Raw genomic sequence first — 19,447 nt, forward strand, 5'->3', positions numbered from 1 at the left:
GTGGTAGGCATAATTTTTCTATAAAGAAACTGAAGAATTTTTTTATTTAAAATCGAAAAACGCAACATTCTATAAATAGTTAAATATATATATGTAAAAGATGAAATGTGTATAAATGTGCGTGTATCTTATCCGAAAGTATGTTTGAAGAAGAAATATTTACATTTTCAATACTTTCGTAACAGGATTATTTTTGAGGACATGTTTTTATGTAAGATGATTATATCGAACGTAATATCTTATAAAAGTTGTCAATAACTTCTTGTATTTAACAGTCAGACTGCATATGTATTAATTTCTAGAAATAGTTCTTAATGCAACAGCTTTCTAGCTAATAAATAATACTAATCTTTTCTATTATATATATCAAATTAATTATCTATATATAATAATGTTTTTAAGGGTTTACTCTGATATCTAACATAAGTCCTTCTGATTTAAAAATAAAATTTTGTTTAACACAATTAAGCAAAGAAGAACGCTATTTTTTGATCGAGACGGAACTAATGCATACTAATGTGGATTCTTGTCTATAAATTTTTACAATTTTCATTTCATGCAAACTGTGCGTCGATTATTTATCAGTGTTGGCACAGTTCTAAATTAAAGCCGGAATATATAACGTCACAAACAATTTAATAACGCTGACGTATCGTAAAACATTGTAAGAAATTTATTGGAAAGAAACCTCAGCCAAAATTTTTATTTTAATATCCATGTGCAAAGTAGATAAATATCGTCAATTTATACTGCAATAATACTAAATTAACTGTCCTCTGCAATAACTAAGGGCATACATTCGACAGTCTGATCGCGATACGCACAATGGCAATGTATATACGTGAGCATCACTAAGGAGGCATCCTCGTCTCACAAGCGAAGTCGCCATGCTGGCGGGGACGCACGCCGTCGTTCCAGGCATTCACAAGTTTCATAATGCAGGTCGGTCGCGTCGATTCTACCGGCTGGATAAATAAATATATAGACGAGACGGGCACACAGGTGTCTCATAGAAAACATGAAAGGGAACGGGAATGTTATGCGTGCCACCAATGACATGCAAGCATCTCTAAATAGGGTCTGGGATCTGGGGTGGAGGGACCAGACCTCTCGCAGCACAATCTTTCTTTCTTTTTAAGGTGGCCCGAAAACCCTAAGGGTTTTCTATTCCGTTGCATCCCTTTTCTCATTTCCCCCCTACCATCTTATCCGATTGCACACCCCCGTTTCCGCGAGAAAATGAGGTCTTGACACGTTTAATACCGTGAAAAATATGTATGACAAAGGGAATAGAAATTCTATTTTTAGAATTACTATTTCTAGCACCCTTTAGAGAATTACAAAGTTAATCCTTCAAATGAGCTATAGAGAATATATAATAAGACATTATGCTAACGAAACAATAAATATAAAAGAACTAATTTTGACGATAAATGTTTCTGGTGTTTTGTTAATATTAATCTCGATTTCAATACTTGAATTATTAAAAAAATAAACGTTAAGGCAAACTTGCATGTGAATTTTTATAGCAGTATTTAGTTTAAAAAGTAAAAGTAAATTTACATGTACATTCTGTATTAAAGATTATATTACATATCATTTTACTCAATTGATAGATAGACGCTTATTTCACGATTATGTTACAAAGCCATCAATTGATTAAATCAAGAAATTTGTTCAATCATAGAACGCATCGCATTAAACGTTTGAGGCGATTTATTCGCTTCAATCGAAATCCACTCGTTTTTATCGTGATACTTTACTCCGTCCACCTACATGCGGGGATGAAAGCCGCAGGTGCTGCGGTCTTAGCTAACCCCTCGCATCCAACCAATGGCGTGGCCATTATTAAAGGACCAGGGCATTTCTATGGCAACGCGATTGATGACGGTCCGCGCATTTAAAATTAAATATAAGGATAAATAGAAAAAGAGTCCCCTATCCTTTTTTCCACATAATCAATTTAATCCGAAGCAGCAAAGTAACGATTAAGATAACATTTTAATCATAGCATAATACTGGAATATCTTTGAAAATATAAAATCATAAAAGATCATTTTTATAGCATAAATAATTCAGTGAAATTAATAATTTAATAACATAGATAATAATTAAATTTCTTGCAGCAAAATTGAAATAAAATAAAGAAGCAATAATAAATGCGGTAATTTAGAATTTAGAATTTGTAATTATTCACTTAATACACAGTATAATGCACTTAATTTACTAGTGCAGGCATGTTAAATTTTATAAATGTTATGAGTTTTTGAAAAAACCTAAAATTGACTTACAAAGAACAAAATTTTCAAATTAACCCAAGCTCTTCCTACCCCTCTTCCTTGTCTAGATTGTTTTGTATTATATATAAATATTGCACCTTCATACTTCAGCCTGTTCTCCTAGGCAAGTTTATTTTCGTGTAAATATTTATTTTGGTCACGGACTTTGTAGCAAAGGGATCTATTTCAAAGTGCGTCTACGCCCTTGCAAACGTCTTGAGCATCTTAGGGATGCGACGCACATGTACGGATTTCGACAGGACAATTATTGGCCGGCTAGTCTCACTTTGCATCATTTTCATCCACCCGTAATCCTTGTCGTAATTATATGTTTTTAATCAGAACAGAAAGTAAATCGCGCAACATGTATTTTTTTTTTACGATCCTATTTTCGAACGAAATAACGCTCAATTATAAATCCCTTTTACATCACAAGGCAGGCCGGTCTAAAGAATTCCGTGTCATAAAAGTCTTTCCCACGACCACAACGCTCATCCAACGATCGCTGGATGGCTCACGATGCCTATGGGGGTGCGCAGGTCTGTTTTCACATGTGGTTCGCGCAAAAAAGTACCCCAAGGCGTTTTACGTCTAACGACGAAGATTGTTATGAGGTCACGGATCTGCGTATCAGCTGACTTATTACGCACTTACGGCGAAATTTGGTCTTTTTAATCTTTAATCTCACGTTTAAACGTAAGATTTGAGAGAAAAAGAATTCCTCCTATCGAGATAAAATCCTTTAAGAGTGTATATAAAACAATTACGTATCATTCACGCGAGCACACATCGATGTTTGGATTTGCTTATGTAAGTGTAACGTGTAACGACCTAGGTGCAAATAATCAGTTCGATCACTATATTTTCGCGCGCGTCGAAGCATCGCGCGATAAAAACCAATTTCCCGACGAAATTAAATTACCGCGAACGCGGAGGTGGTTATTTCACAGCGGCGAATTATCGCTTCAATCCTCCTTTAATAATGATATTAATTTTCCGGTAACTCTTCCTCGATCATTACATCCTTGACGTCCGCAAAACCAACCGGCGATTTATTTAGTCCGAAAATTGCTACTAGGCAACGGCGCGGCGCTGCGGAGAGAGATCGTTATCCCGTTTTGAGCTCGCGCGATCGGGATACGCCACGGCGTGTCCACGATAATCTCGCGATAAAGATCTCATTACAGGAGTGCGAAATTGCGAGAAGACGGTGAACGAGATGGACGAAGGGCACAGAGAGATAATCGGCGCAAAGGTTAAACTTCCTACCACGACGAATTAAGGATTATTACACACACACACACAAACACATGGCACTGAATAAGCTTCGTGCACGTTTTTATTCATCTCATTAATCTTTTTTTCTTTAATATTCCGAAAATTTTTCTCAGAAGTATGAAACACTTTTTAGAAATATTGAGAAAATCTTTTCTTAGAATTCTTTTCGAATAAAAAATTTGAGAAATTTTCTTCAAAATTAGAAATGCGCACACAGAAAAGATTTCTGGATTCAATGCTATTACTCTTTTATGTATCATAAAATAAGACTGATATAGGAACAATCGTAATTATTGCTGGAAACAAAATCTTTTCAAAATTCTTAAATAAAAATATTGTACCTAGAATAAAATAATGCTGAGTTTCCACGGATGTGTTGATTATAATAATCTTTCTTTTAAGAGAGCGCTTGTTTGCACAATCTCCAATCGCTGGTGTCTCAAACTGCGTAACGATCGATCATTATTATAACAGCGAGCAAATTTTTATTCTATGTGTAAAGATATATAAGTTGAAAGTACGTGTTACTCTTTTCTCAAAATAATAAGTCAATCTTATTTAATTCGATGGAGAATAGAAATCAAAATCTTTATCTTAATATTACTTTATTTTTTCTTGCCCAAGACTGCATTAAGATTAAGTATATCAAGAATATTTTTAGTCTTGTTATTAAAAATCTTTTCTGAAAGGATGTATGTAGAAATTCTGAAAAACTCTAAAAAATTATATGAAAAATTCTAAAAAAAAAAAAAGATGTAAACTTTTTCAATATTTCTGAAAAATATTTCAATTCGTGTATAAAAATTAAAAAAAAAAAAAAAAACGGACGTAAATTGTGTAAATTTTTAATTACTACGATGAATCAATTTGACATTTAATGATCAACTGGGAGAGTTAGTCTTCGCAAAATCTTCAGAACTTTTGAATGCTTTACTCGCTATATTTAGCGCTGTCGTACATCAGACGCATAGTCCTATATACGAAACTCTGTGTTTATACTCGCACATCGTGCACCGAGTAAAACGGTAGCCGATGCGAATGCATCTTACATAACGGCGTAATCTGCAAGCAGCGGACATTAATTAGGCAGGCGATTTCCGGCAATCATACCAGATTTTTTCCGAGCGCCGTGACAATTTCTCTCCGCGGAAGTGCGCTCGCAATGCGCGCGTGAGGATTAGATGACGGAATTTCTTGTTGCGGATCGCCGAGCTCGTCATAAGAGACCGCTTATTATTGCTATCAGACCGCGCGCGACGAATCGCAGATGCGACCGTTTACGAGAGGATATTGCCTGACAGAATCGATTTGGCGAGGACAGTGGCGAATTAAACATCATGCAGCAGACTTTGATCCGCGCTTATGTAAAGATGGAAGAACTGCAGGGGGAAGCAAGCCTTGATTGCGATTAAATCATAGATTACTTTTAATTGCATGTAGTTCTATAAACATAAAAATTAAATAACATTCTCTTTTATCTCTTGTCATATACTCGCAGAATCAAAAGATATCTTACAAGCCAGGCCTATTCTAACAATAACACACGGAAAATAAAATTTTCGTTGCCATAGCTAATCATGGTTTGCTAAAGCTATATTTGCTATCGTAATTAGAAATTCATAAAACGATTCGCTGTTGTTCCTAATACATAAATAAAGTAGCAAAAACATGCGTGTCTATTAGAATCATATCGTACAACAGCATAAAAATACTTATCGGAATTAACCGATATGTATAAATGATATACTTGCTAGCTGATTAATGTGGTTACCTTGAATACATTTTTAGCTACAAAGTATTTGAATATAGCAACTATATTCCGTAGCTAAACTCGTGTATCAGGCAGCTAAACTCTTTCAACTAAATAATATAGGTATCCTAACTTTTTAGCTACTTTTTTCCCGTGCACAAATAAACCAAAATATTAAATCTGTTTTAATAAAATAGAAACAATAAAACAATAAATAAAAGTAAACATTTAATAAAATTTTTAATACAACTGGAATGCTTTTCAATTTTTATATTAATGTATCTAACAATTTTGTTCATATTTTGTCACCAAGTGAGCACGATAAGTCGTCGCTATAATTAACAAAACCTTTTTTCTTCTCTCCGTAGTCTTGTACACGCGTATCATAGGTTGTCAAGTCGATAGATTTATCGCATAAGCACAGTTTATGCGGACTTAGAATGATTTAAGCGATATTCCGTATTCCATCATACATATGTAACGTCGAGTTAACCTATATAAGCCAGCGCGCATAGCTTTGTATAAACCTGCTGATTTTTCTTTCCACTTCGAATTCGACGTGCCTTCGAATTTGACTTTTTAAACGGCGAAAGTATGCATCAACGATTTCCCGCTTCTTCTCGTGATTCGTAAAAGCTGCTGCTCTGCGACAGTGCGCACGCGGTAATCGATGCGAGGAATAATTTGATCGTTGTTTGCTTCGGAAACCGACGCGGCTCATCGAAAAGCAGAATTCTAATTTGTCATCAAAGTCAATGAAGGAGAGCACGTATTGTAACGCAATATTGCGACACACACACACACACACACCTAGCAAACCTAAAAATGCCATTCAAAAATATAGTAAATGTCTTACGCTAGAATATCTATCAGAAACAAAAAGATCCTCTCAGATCCTCTTCGTAATTTTCGAAGAAATACGGTAAGTTCATTTAGTAAAGAAATTTTCGACGACAGTTTCACTTGTCGAAATATTAAATGTTTTCGCCTTTCTAATGCAAAAGAAGGAAAACTATTAAGCTTGCTGACTGATGATTTATCTATCACGTGGATAACTACTGACTATCAACTTGTCGTTGTTAGAACAGCCTGACTGACATAAGTTTACTATTGACGAGAATAAATTGAGCTACATAAATTTAGCCGAGTTCTATGATTCTACAAATGTCGTGTGGCTTCATGTGAGAGCGACGGACTCGTAAGTGACAAATATGTTTCAACCTAGAAGAGCAATTTGCGTATACTTTTCCTTCGACTACGTACTTTTTCCACGTTTCCACGAATGTATACAACATCCGACAATTATAGAATTAAAGGTTTTATGATTTGTAACTTATCAATCAAAAATTGAATTGTTAATGTCAAAGGCTTTCGGTAAAACAGCCCATGTAGTTCTTAAACAATGCAAGAAACATCATTAAATTAAGTACAGCACGTCGAAAATAATGAAATTTTATCAGTTTGTATTATAAATAATTGTATTATAAATTATATTACATTATTATTGTACGTGATAATAAGCATCATGCAATTATAAATTTGTTCCATCCTTTCTCTTATCCACAATTGCAATTTCTCTGGATTCGATCGAAAAATCTGATCTACGTACCGTTAAGTAAATTACACAAATGGTAACAAAGAGAGATTCGAACTTGTTATCGGGGCTTCGCGAAGGCAAGACTTGCCGGAACGATACAGGATATCCGGGGAAAAGAGAAGAAATGAAGAACGAGGGATGGGAGACGCGGGAAAGGGGAAAAAAAGAGGTCAAGAGAGGTGAATGCGCGATCGGCGCGATAGCGACCGGCCCTCTCGACTTGCATGTCGCGCAAGAACAAGACTCTCGTCTGGTTCGTGTACGGAGAAACGCGCGAGTAGGTATCAGCAAGGCCACGGGGGTGTATTCTCGGCCATGCACCGCGGACCATAACATTTTCCAGCCGCCACTATAACGGAGCCTACCCCTCTTCGTGCTTCGCGAATAAAACGCATGCCGCCTGAAGTGCCTGCCGCCAGAAATCGCGTAGCAAACTGCCGTTCGCGAGTTTATCATAATTTTAATACCGATTATTATCATAAGAGAATATAGGTTCTCGCTGAAAATTATATATGTATTAACCTTCTGATGGGCTACAATTAATGTATTAATTTTACCTACACCTACACCGAGAGAAAAAAGTACTAAATCTTAATAAACATTTGTTTGAATTCTTACAATAAAAATATTTGTTTAGTAGAAGAATTATTAATGTAATTTAACAATCATTTTTTCTATTAAATAAATATTTATGTGCCGTAAATGAATATTTCATTGCAAATATTCAAATAAATTTTTTTCTTAGTATATTAGCGTCGTAAACAAGCTAAATCCAGGCTACAAAAAATTAATACGATAGTCAATGTTCAACACGATCAATTATACGTATTGACAGAATTAAAACGTTAATAATAGCATTTTAATAAAATTCGACGGTAAACAGCAACATTAATCGCGTAATAGATATTACTTAATGCTAAACTCCTCATGCGCGACCAGGCCACGTCATATTACGGAATGCGTACTTTTCAGCAAGAAGTCGCGAGATTTAACGCTATTACATCCATGAACATCGGAATGGAAGCGTAATCAAAGCGCCTGCGGGACGAACGAACGGCAAAGAACTGATAGCTTAAAATATTGTATACAATGTGACCGGGATAAATCGCCGTGTACGCCCGTCTCCGTAAAATCTTTAATCTGCTGCAAAGCGTAGCGGAATCTAATACACCTCGCACTGCGCTATTATAACATTGTAATAGTCGCAGTGGAAGATGACGAGGTAATGTAGGCATGAACGCAGGTAAATATACCTTCTGATCGTGCTCACGCTCACGCTCACGCTCTCGCTCTCGCTCTCCGCTCGTTCCGTTGTTGCAGGCGGCACACGATAAAAAAATCGTAAAGGTCTGAGAAACAATTTATGTTAATGAAGGCCTCCTTTTCACCATGCGTCATTAGGTAGAACGGCGCGATTAACGTCGCAAGTTTAGGTCAATGTTACAGCGGCGAGTGCGAATACTTTTCTTCACCAAGCGTTTACTCGCTTCGTTTATATTAACGACGCTTGTCTCGATGCGTGCAATTCATCCCCGAAATTTATTTTTTTCGGGCCGTTGACGCAAATAATATCATCGTTCCGTGTCATTTTAAAATTTATAAATGTAGCTGTTTTTTCGACGGACTGATGCTTGATTTCTTCGTACCTTCCGATAGCTATCATCCAGATAAAGATGTTTGTCAATAAATTAAAAATGTTTTTTTTCACTGAAATCTCTGGACGTGTATTTAACAGGTAGTTATTTTCTTGTTTTACTATTAACTTTCAACACAAAACGTATTAAAATTTTATTGAAAATTATCATATTTTCTGGAAGATATCTTATGGATAAAAAGTTATCTAGAGGTGAAGAAATTGGACATAAATATCACAGAAGCATGTGTATCTTACAGAAATTTAATACTGTCCAATTAATTAATATAATAATTTCGAATATTAAAAGTAGCAGAGGCTTGGTCAGCGCAGAGGAGTAACGGTAAGTAACCTATCATTTACTTGTTATTTACTCGCGCGGTACTAATCGTTCGCGACGCACTGGCGTCGCGTGTCTCGTCGATCGTTTTACATCACCGCTGTCCAAGATTTGTGATTTTGGGCTTGCAATTGAAATATATTGATACTCATGCCTACTGCAGTTTCCTATACATCGTAATCGTTGTCTCGTATAGGACGTGACTCGGTCTCAGAGATGACACTACATTGCAAATTCAAGTGTGTATTTTTGTGCATAAAATGTAGTCATTTTTTACGCATTTATGTGCGCGTATTTTTTTATATGCATATACGTGTAATTTAATATTGATACGCGTCTAAGCGTTTAACAAGTACAAAAATTACACGGATAAATTTAATTTAACGTATAAAAAGTAAATACACGTTTTACACACTTGGATTTGCAGCGTATTCGTGTGATCTTCATCCCTTACGTAAATTTAATACAGTATTAATTACCAATTAATTAATTCTAATACTGAAAATAATTAGTTTACTAATACCGTTTGCTGATACTAAATTTCCGTAAGAGATGAAAGCCATGCAAATGTGTTATATGTCGACGTTATCACTTGGAATTGATAAAAGTTGAGTGATATATAAATAAATATATTGAGAATATAAACGTGATAGAGTTAATCAATTTTTATCGTCGCTGATGCAATTAGATAATTAATTAAACAAGATAACTTTTTTAATTTCTAAAGATGGTCTCACAGAGAAAAGAAACTAAACTCGAATAATTTATTGCAAAGCGACGTTTGGCGAAGTCGATAAGACTCGCCAAAACGCAATGGAGGAACGAAAGAAAAAAAGTCGTGTAACATGTCTTTAAGGCCGCGCACTCTCGCTAAGCCCCGTTCGGATAAACAGAGGCAAAACTATCTTGACGAGTGACTTTCACCTGATTGACTTTCCCTTTCTCTCTACGGCGCGAGCGGAGGTAATTGGACGCGCGGCTGACTGGCTCGCTCTTTCTGGCATCGGAAGAATCTGCTGGCCCACTTCCGGATCGAGCTGTTGCCATCTCTGATCGCTTAGCTGTTTACGTTCACGAGCCCGCCAGTGAGCCGTGGTTTGGAGTTCGTTAATTTATACTGCAAAGACTCAAATACGTGCGCAAGTGGAGTATGCGTTAAACGTCAGGCGTTTTCTTTTAATGTTCAGCAAACGTGTGTCTGCAATCAATCCTTCATTCGTATTTAGTAATTACTATTCGAGAGCTCTGTCATTGTTCTGATAACGGTGTTGTATACGTTATATCATCGTACAATATAATACCATTTACGATATTTTAAAACATGGAAATTGAAAATAAAAACAACGTGTTTTTAGTTTACGTTTCCATTAAAAAACTGACGTATCGGAGATTTCTTATCAATTAATTTCATTGATATACGTTAAACCCTTAGGTCATCCATTCAGATCAGATAACACATTTGTCATTATGTAGATAAGATAACATTAGATAAAGCTCAGTCACGGTGATCTTGTAGCAAGAATAATTTTTATTGTTTAACAACGTTTTAATTGATAACGTTCCCTTTATATTTTTCTAACGATGAATAATTCCTTGCGTAATACTTCAGGTAATTTTCCTAGACCGTCTGCTGAGACTGTCGAAGAATTCTGGATAATCTCGTGATATGAGCTCTATGGAAAGGTGACTAAAGATGTAATGACATCCAGTATCATGATTTATCAGGGAAGACCATTGTCATGTTTCAAACGAAAATGATAACGGAAATTTACCGAGAATTTGTAACATTTAATGAATTATAATGATAAATATAATTTCGTTATACGGATGTAAAGAATGATAAATAAAATCTAGTTTCTTTAAAAATATTGTTTCCCCGACAATCTTTCATTCAAAATTATTAGAAGAGAAACCCATTTAATAAAAGCAGTTGCTCTCGTCAATTTTTTCTAAAATGATTAAAAAAATTGCAGAACTAAAGAGAATGGGGAAGGTTAAAGGATTTCTTATCTCGTAGATACATCGAATACGTCGCCGCTGGAAATGCGCGTAGATAGATAACGCACCAATCTGGTATTATAATGTACTAAAAACTGGTTTAATGTGTATTCATTAACGCTGGAGTTAATATAATAATATAAATCTTAATTAATAGTTGCGTCTAGCCAATAAATTCGCCTCTTGTGATGAGAGACGCATTAAAATATATTAAAAACAAAATAAGTCACCCGCAAATAATAAAATTTCAAGTTCTTACATTTTTCTGTATTTTTTTGCATAAAATCATTTTTTATCATCTTCACACGTGCTACAATATGAATAAGATAAATAATAGGATCGTAAATATTATATTGCGTCAGCAAATGGATTTATATACATTGAAAGATTGTTTTGAAATTCAAAATAACTCATTAATAAAGCTGAAACAAGTTACCAAGAAATTGCAGTACATATAGAAGAAATATTGTAAATTGCAAGTAAGATTACATTTTATCATTAAAGCAGAACAAAATTTTAAATCATATAAAATTTTTGTGCATTTAACTGTAGACGCGTAAGTTATAATTTTTTTTTTTAATTTTCTTAAACCATCGAAAGAGCACCCAGACGACAGCTTGCAGATGGATAGCCAGAGATGAATCGCGTTAATTATTAATGCCAAGCGTTTAAGCCAGCTTATGGACTATTTTAATACGTGAGGTCTGTTTTCGCCTTTGCCTTTCGACCATTTCCGCCCCCGAATTAGAAGCGCCAATAAACGCGGAGTCCAATAGAGGCTCCGTTGTTTGATCAAGTGTACGCCGGATCATCTGTCTCCGTCTAACTTTCCGTTCCCGTCTTTCTCCCTTTCTCTTTCTCGTGGAACGTTATATGAGTCGAGAGTCTTGAAATACTGAGAGCACAGCCGTGAAAAAAACCGTCAATTCGAGATAGTTAAACATGAGCTGTCCCGCGAACGTTGCAAGTGCTAATGAATGAGAGGCATGATGCCGGAGTGCCGCATCATGCAACGGGTTCTTTCAGAACGAGGGAGCGGAGACGAGCTCGAGGTTTTGTAAAAGAAAAAAAGATATGGAGCGGAAAAAACCGATAAGTCAGTGAAGAAGGATGTGGGAGGGGTTTTATGTTAATTTATACCCAAAACCATTTGATTGTACAGAGTTTTATGGTTAATACTCGAACGTGGACCTTGTACCGATTACTATGTCCGCTTTTCCATTCCATATACCTGCGCTTTATTACTTTAAATTGCATCAGTTAAACCACAAAATATGTGTCATATGTTTGAATGTTGAAAACCACATTTAATGGTTATTACTGACGCGTGTGGAATTTGCTGTAATAAAGTACAAAGTACAAAGTGCGTAAAGAATGAAGAAAACAGCAGTAATATCTAGGCGTGCCTTTGTTACTCGAAGTTCAGCTCGAAGAAGAACAAGTCGAGATTCCGAAAATTATTTGCCGTAAATACGAAAGTATTCGAATTTCAAAGATTTGAAATTTCAACTTTTACTTCATTTATTAAAGTAATTCAGGCACTTAAATTCAAACTTTCTCTTTTTGAATTTTCGGGTATCTCTATTGGACGTCTAAAGTACACAAGTATACAGATGAAAGAAGAAAAATTTTCAAAATTTCTTGCCTGATTGCAGCTTGACTCCGAATGTTACAAATTTTTTACAAATTCAATAAATATGTATAAACGTATGTAAACTAGTGTTTAAAACTAATGTAATTAAAATTTAACTTAATTATCAGTATTAATTTGATTTCTCGTTAAATTATTATTTGATTAATATTGATTTCCAATTTTTATTTCTATCTAATTTTCATAATTATCACTGTTTTCATGAGTTTATTTTACTCAATAACTTTTCTTAAGGGTATCTATTGTCTCGTTGCGTCATAACGATAACTGCTTCGTTAAAAATGTCCTCCCTCTAAGATGCACGCACGTTTCATGCACAAAAGTCAATAGGCGTGACGATCCGTGCGGTATACCGAATAAGAAGAAAACTTGCGGCTGCGTACGACTTGGTTCGCGCTGCGTTTGCGTGTTGCAACGATAGGCGGCCTCTCCGAGTGCGAAACCATTGTCGCCGGTAGGAAAACGAGAGAGTCACGCGTATATGTACAACACCCCGTCGATATGAGTGCCGTTCGTTAGCCACAGCTCAAAGTGCAATGACTTTTAAAGTCCCACACGACGATTATTCGTTTCAACGCGGTATAACGACATAGCGAATACGTTGCGGCCGATCGCATTTTAGCTTATTAGAGAATAATAGAGTTTCCTGTCGTTAGGTTGAAATAATAATTTTTCCTGGAACTTAAAGACCCCGCAAAATTACCATGAAAAAAAATTAATTTCATTAAAACTTCAATTAATGATTTTAATAACTTTAATAATTTTAAACTGATTATTAATGTTGAAAATGATGGGAGAGAGAATGAGAGCACTATTGGCTACCTTGTGAAAATCGCGAACAATTGTAGTGGAAAACCAGCCACGATGTGGATCGGTGGAATAGAATAATAGCATGTAGTCCTGACCAACATTACTTTGTTGCACGCGGTCATTAACCCATTGGCATCAATGAACGGAATAATCCGCGGTCGCGAGTTGGTCCTTGCCATCGAAGCGCATTATTCCGAACAAATTGTTTGTAATAGATACATACAATAATCGTTTTTAATCTTTGCATAAATTAAATAGGACTACTGCGAATATACATTAAATATGCATTATTAATTTTTTCTCTCAAATAATTTAAATCGTTCTTCATAGTAAATTTTTTAATATCTCTATTTTCGCGAAAAAAAAGCGAAAAGTTTTTTATGCTACACTCCTAAAAAGAATGTCGTGAAGTTCATTTTTTGAGCTACGCAAGAGTACATAAAATTTAACTGAATCTATATAACTGAAAAGTGTATGCAATTTGTTTATAAAATTTATTTAAAATGTTTGGAAATTTGCTTCTATTGCATTAAATTTTGTTGCGTATTTTTAACAGTGCAACTATCACCTGAAAGATATCTCGAAAATTAATTATTAAACGCACGATTGTAGGCTCTAGATTTCTAGATGCAACTGCAGGAGAAATTATAGCGATTTATGCAACGCGCTCATGGTTATCGTTAACTTAAGATTAATGCGAAATGTGAAAGTTTCGATCGAAGTGGCGCCTGGCCGCGGAAATACCGAGGGAATAAGAAAGTAAGAGCGTAAACCGCAACGTACGTAAGCACCTATACGCACAATACGCGCGTCCATTACTGACCATGGACGGCGTACGAGCGTGTACTATGTACTACGTTAACTAAGCAAATTATGTACAAATGTAAAATTACCATGTAAAGAATATGCTACAAAGACAGGTAATGACAAACGTCTTGAAAAAGTGTGTCAAGCGGGACCATTAAATTTACGCACGATGTAAATAAATGTTATTGGTTTGCTCGTCGTTCTACGTAACATTCAGTTTCTTCAATGATGGCGTTAATGCTGTGTATTGTGTAACTGTTGCTATTTATTCTTTCTAATTTTGTTAAAATAATTTTATTAATCATTAATTATTCAGTTGTTTAAAAAATAACAATATAGTCTTAATCTTTCGTCAGTCTCACTTTTGTTAAACTAATTTAACATTGCTTAATGCATGATAGCGTTTTAATTACTGTTTTTTAGAAAATTTTCATTCTTGCGCTTTTGCGTTCTCATATTTACAATAATATCGTGATTTGAACACTGACATTTCTAAATTTATCAGTATGATTGTTATAATTTTAAATCGGGAAGAGTTGTGCTGCGTCAAATTTTCTTAACAGCTTTACTTTTTGATCTTTAGCATTCAAAAACAAAATATAATTCAATATTAAATGAAATGTTTTTCGTATGTTCGCTTATCGAGCTTCAATTTTTATAAATTCTGTTTTTTAACTCCCCCCCTTTCCTCCTCTCAAATATCAACAATAATAGATCAATCATGAGCTGATTAAAAAAGAATAGAAATATAGAGAAATTAAAAATAAGTACATCAATTTAGCTACTCCGCCGCTGTTTCTATATATATCTGACAAGGATTGTCGCTATGCTTCTTCACGAATGGAGCTTTACAAGGTCTACAGCGTAGGAGAAGCAGCCATAAATGTGCGCCAATAACGACAACTTTTTCGCAAAACGGACTCCCGGAGAGCTATCCTTAAGCCGGTATTACATGAGCCGTCTTTCCGCTCGGTCCGGTTTCGCTGCGTGCATTTACCCGTATCGTTACATACCTGCTTTCCTGCCTGCCGTTGCCTTGGCCTTTGCGATTCTCGGAACGATTTCTGCTCAGATCTATCGATCTAAGATCTACGCAGGTACCTGCGCACGACGTAGAGACGCCAAAGATATCAGCTGAGGGATTTGTTTAAGAGGGCACTTCAGTTGGAGAGGTTTTACCTGAAAAAAATGTACCATATTTCGATAATGTAAGATTATGCGATTAAATTGTTTACTTGCGTAAGCCTATCCCAACAAACAAAAATAAATTCAAACAAATTGAAAATCGCAATTTATTTTAATTTATCCGAATTCGCTAGAGTCTAAGAATATTTTTGAATTCAAATGGACTCAAATGGATTGAAATACGAAATGCGCTATTGACTATTTTGAATTCGTACGTGGATTCATGTCCTCATTACATTATTTTTGGATTCAAATGAATTGAAATACGAAACTAGCCATTCATTATTTTAAATTCGGTTAGATTTATCTCTTCATTATATTATTTTTAGATTCAAATAAATTAAAATACGAAATGAGCTATTCATCATTTTGAATTCGGAAGGATTCCCGTTTCCATTATATTATTTTCCAATCCAATAAATTCGAAAAATCTGAAGTGCAAGTATTGAAACGAATTTACTTCTATCCATTTTAATTCATTTTTGTTTGCTGGGATATCAATTACAGTCCGTAAATCATGTGCCATTTATGGCGCATATTAATAAAAAAAATCTTTGACAAGAGAAGGTTAAGCCGACATTTTCAATACTATAAATATCACAGCTTCAATCACGCGAATGATTCAGACGTTGGTTAAATTAATAAATCTTTTGATGCGTCACACCCACACGATGACGTATATAACATACTACAATACGAAATATACAATAAACAACAATATGACGCAGGATCAGCATTGATTAATGTCGTGGCTAGAGTGCAGCTTCTTTTGTGCTGCATCTTGCTCGCCCTGTGACATTTTCATCGTGACATTTTACTTGGTGATTCTCTAATTACATAACTTCAGCGTACAAATTTTTATCGCGGCCACGACTTTCTTGCATATAACTCTTCGCGCTTTTGCTCGATGGAGAATAGAGAAAAACGTTTGTTTAAATCATTACGCCATCCTGTTCAGCATATGACATTTTCAACAGTACCGTTTTTCTCTATGTTATCACTTTACATAATCCTAATATTTATATTAACCCGAATGTTTATGCACTCTCCTTTCTCTTGTCCAAATAATTGAGAATGATCAAGCCATTAATTAATATTGTATACAAATTAAGATCAAAAACATGTTTGAGAATCTAGTTCTTTTATGTTCAAGAGTTTTATGTTCAAGAGAGGTTTGTATTCTATGAGAATTTTATGTTCAAGTTTTCTTTAGATCGCAGCAGTCGTAAAAGTTTTTCTTCTACCTAAATCTTTTCTTGATTTTAACGAAGGTCAAAAAAAAAACCAAATAAACCTTTGTATTTTTTTTTTTTCAGGAATTGTAAAGAACAGAAGGAACCACTCAGGCAAAGAAATTACACAGAATTTTGTAGAATTCTAATATTAAACTGCTGCTTAAACATTTACAACTTTTATCGTAAATATTTATTAAATTTGTCGCATTTGTCATTCCGACTCGTAATTATGACGTGCCTTCAGCGAAAATGACGTTATCGAAAATGACGTTATCGAAAATTCGCAGTGACGTAAAAGCTCGAACGAGCGTCGTACTTTCAAACGCGTCATCGTTACATTCGCACGCGGATGCAAGTGACGTCACAAGCGGAGGGAGCGAGCGGAGAGAAAGAAATGGCAACGTTTCGACGTGGTGTTTTCTGGTCTAGCACAAAAAAAATCGTGTCACGTCACGTTGTATAGCGTGTAATATTTTTTTCAATACTCAGGTGACACATCGATCTTAAATCTCTTCGTCATCGAAGCATGCGATGCAATTAATGATATTTTCCTGAAGGCTGTTTAGGTCTCTCATATCTCAAAACATTACCAAAAATATAAAAATTTCTTAGAATATTCTAGTATTACGTTTGAGTGTAAAATTTGAGCACAATTCACTTATTGCTTTAAAAGTTACTTAATTTTGTGTTTACTCCTGATTCTTATGTGACATCGCGTTTTGCAGTCCCTTTTTTTGTAAATTTGATGAAGAAATAGCATTATCAATTAAATCAAAATGTTTACTAATAAAATTCTAACAAATGTTCTTGCAAACATTTATTTAGATTTACTTATTTATTTAAAAATTATTTATTTAAAACTGCAGCAAAACAGCAGTTTTCACTGCAAAAACCATTATAAATCAAAATTTTCATTGTTTTTATCTTTGCAGCTATTTCAGGATCAAAATTCGAATGTTTTTGTACTAAAATTTTTTGTTGTTAATTAGAAAAAAAAAGAATAAATCCAGAGAAGCCTTCAGTTCTTAAATTCCGATAACTTTTAATTCATATAGCCAAAACATCTTTAAACGTGTGCGTATTGTTATAGCTATCATAATTGCTATTGTTATAAAAAATGCTGTCAAATTTAAATCGAATCGAACTGAAGAAAAAAACGCAACCGAGTTACTTTGACCAGATTGCTCGCCAGATTGCACAACGCCGAACGAAATTGTATACGACTGTTTCTCGTTGCCTGTTTTCTCCTCGCCCACTTCTTTCGCTGTGTGAGATATTACGGACGTGCAAGAGAGAAAGAGAGAGAGAGAGAGAGATGCAAAGTTGCAAGAAAAGGTCCCTGGCTAAGCGCAACGTTGCTCTGCGCAACACATGTTACATCCGTGCGCTTTTCACGTTGCTCTCCCGCAATAATGGATGCATACGCCACGCACGTGACGGATCCTTGCACTATCCATTCCCTTTAATTTTTTTCCCTACCCTTTGTACATCCGCGGACGGAAAAGTTACGATATTTTCACTGCCAGACGATTCTCGGAACGTGCTAATGTTCGCGAAAGACTGTCCTCGCGTTGTAATATATTTCGTAAATGTATTTTTGCACTTTGAATTTTATATTTTGCACTTTTGCATAAAGGAACGCAGGTTGCATACAGGAAGACCTGCTCCTTTACGATTTTCTTTCTAGTCAGATAGTTTATTCTGTTTACTTGATAGTGTGTTCACCAGTTTTATCTGATGTGGTTACCTTCATCAGTAGTATTCATTCTGTTATATACAGATGAAAATACATTTCTTTTCGGGTACGTCACGACACCGCATGAAATATGCGGATATGTACGAATATGTTTTACTGCAATGACATTGTATTGAATAAGTGCAAAAGTTTTGATGGGTTTTCAATAGATGTTGCAAATATTTTTTTTTAATGCCGAAAGGCGATCGATCTTAATTTATCAGTAACTTCTTCTGTCTAGAAATTTGTGAGTTTATATCTATTAAATTGCACACGTTGTCATCGTCAATATCAGAAAGCCACGGCACGTATTATGGAAATATTCTGGAATGGATTCCAATTACAATTATTCTATTTTTCCTAGATTTCTATTGTGTTTCCTCGATAGAGAAAACGGAATAATTCCGATCGGAATTTATTCCGAACAGTTCCATATGTGGCCAGAGCGTGATTTGTCGTTGAAATCATCTTGTTTAAAAGCGAACCATCTTTCGCAGGTTGTAATTGGCACAGCATTCTTTCCGATTACACTACAAATGTTTCGAATATTTGATTCTCTCCAAAATTCATATATAATTATTACACATACATAAAACTTTCTTTGCATATTTTTATTTTTTATTTTTAACACTATAATTTACTTAGCCAATTCCTTTTCTAAACAATAGCTATTGCTTCTTAGTAATATATAATATATTGACATTATTATATGTTTGTCAATAATGCAAGAAAAAAACGTAACGTTGAAAACTCATCAAAACTTTTGTACTAGCCTAATATTTATTTTTCTACCTCTTTAAACAGTATTGTTATTAAAATTTCGTATACAACAATTTAAGCATTTAAAATAGATCTACACGTTTAAAATTTTGTTAAGAATTAATGTATGTGAAATACTAATTTTTCTCTAGTGTTTTTATACACAAAAATATAATGTATATAGTAACATAAAATTATTTATAAGACAATCTTTTAATATTTTATGTTCAAATATAAAATGTAACTGTTTCAAATACAAAAAATATTTTATAAAAAAAATGAGAGATTCAATAGAAAAAGAATTATGGGAAATTATTGTACGACTCATCGATTAATCTGAAAATTTCTCACTCAATCATACACGGCTTATAAACCTATCGCAGAAACGGG

General features: G+C 34.7%; 1 long non-coding RNA gene across 1 annotated transcript in view; it reads right to left on the reverse strand.

Annotated features, from left to right (window-relative positions):
* LOC113003773 overlaps window positions 1-19,447 on the reverse strand; it is a 44,676-nt gene that overhangs the window by 21,616 nt on the left and 3,613 nt on the right. The window contains exon 2 of the long non-coding RNA XR_003268675.2: window positions 15,157-15,322. This is a non-coding gene — a long non-coding RNA (uncharacterized LOC113003773). The remainder of the gene's footprint in view (window positions 1-15,156; window positions 15,323-19,447) is intronic.

This window comes from Solenopsis invicta, chromosome 9, assembly GCF_016802725.1.
Source record: "Solenopsis invicta isolate M01_SB chromosome 9, UNIL_Sinv_3.0, whole genome shotgun sequence".
NCBI lineage: Eukaryota > Metazoa > Arthropoda > Insecta > Hymenoptera > Formicidae > Solenopsis > Solenopsis invicta.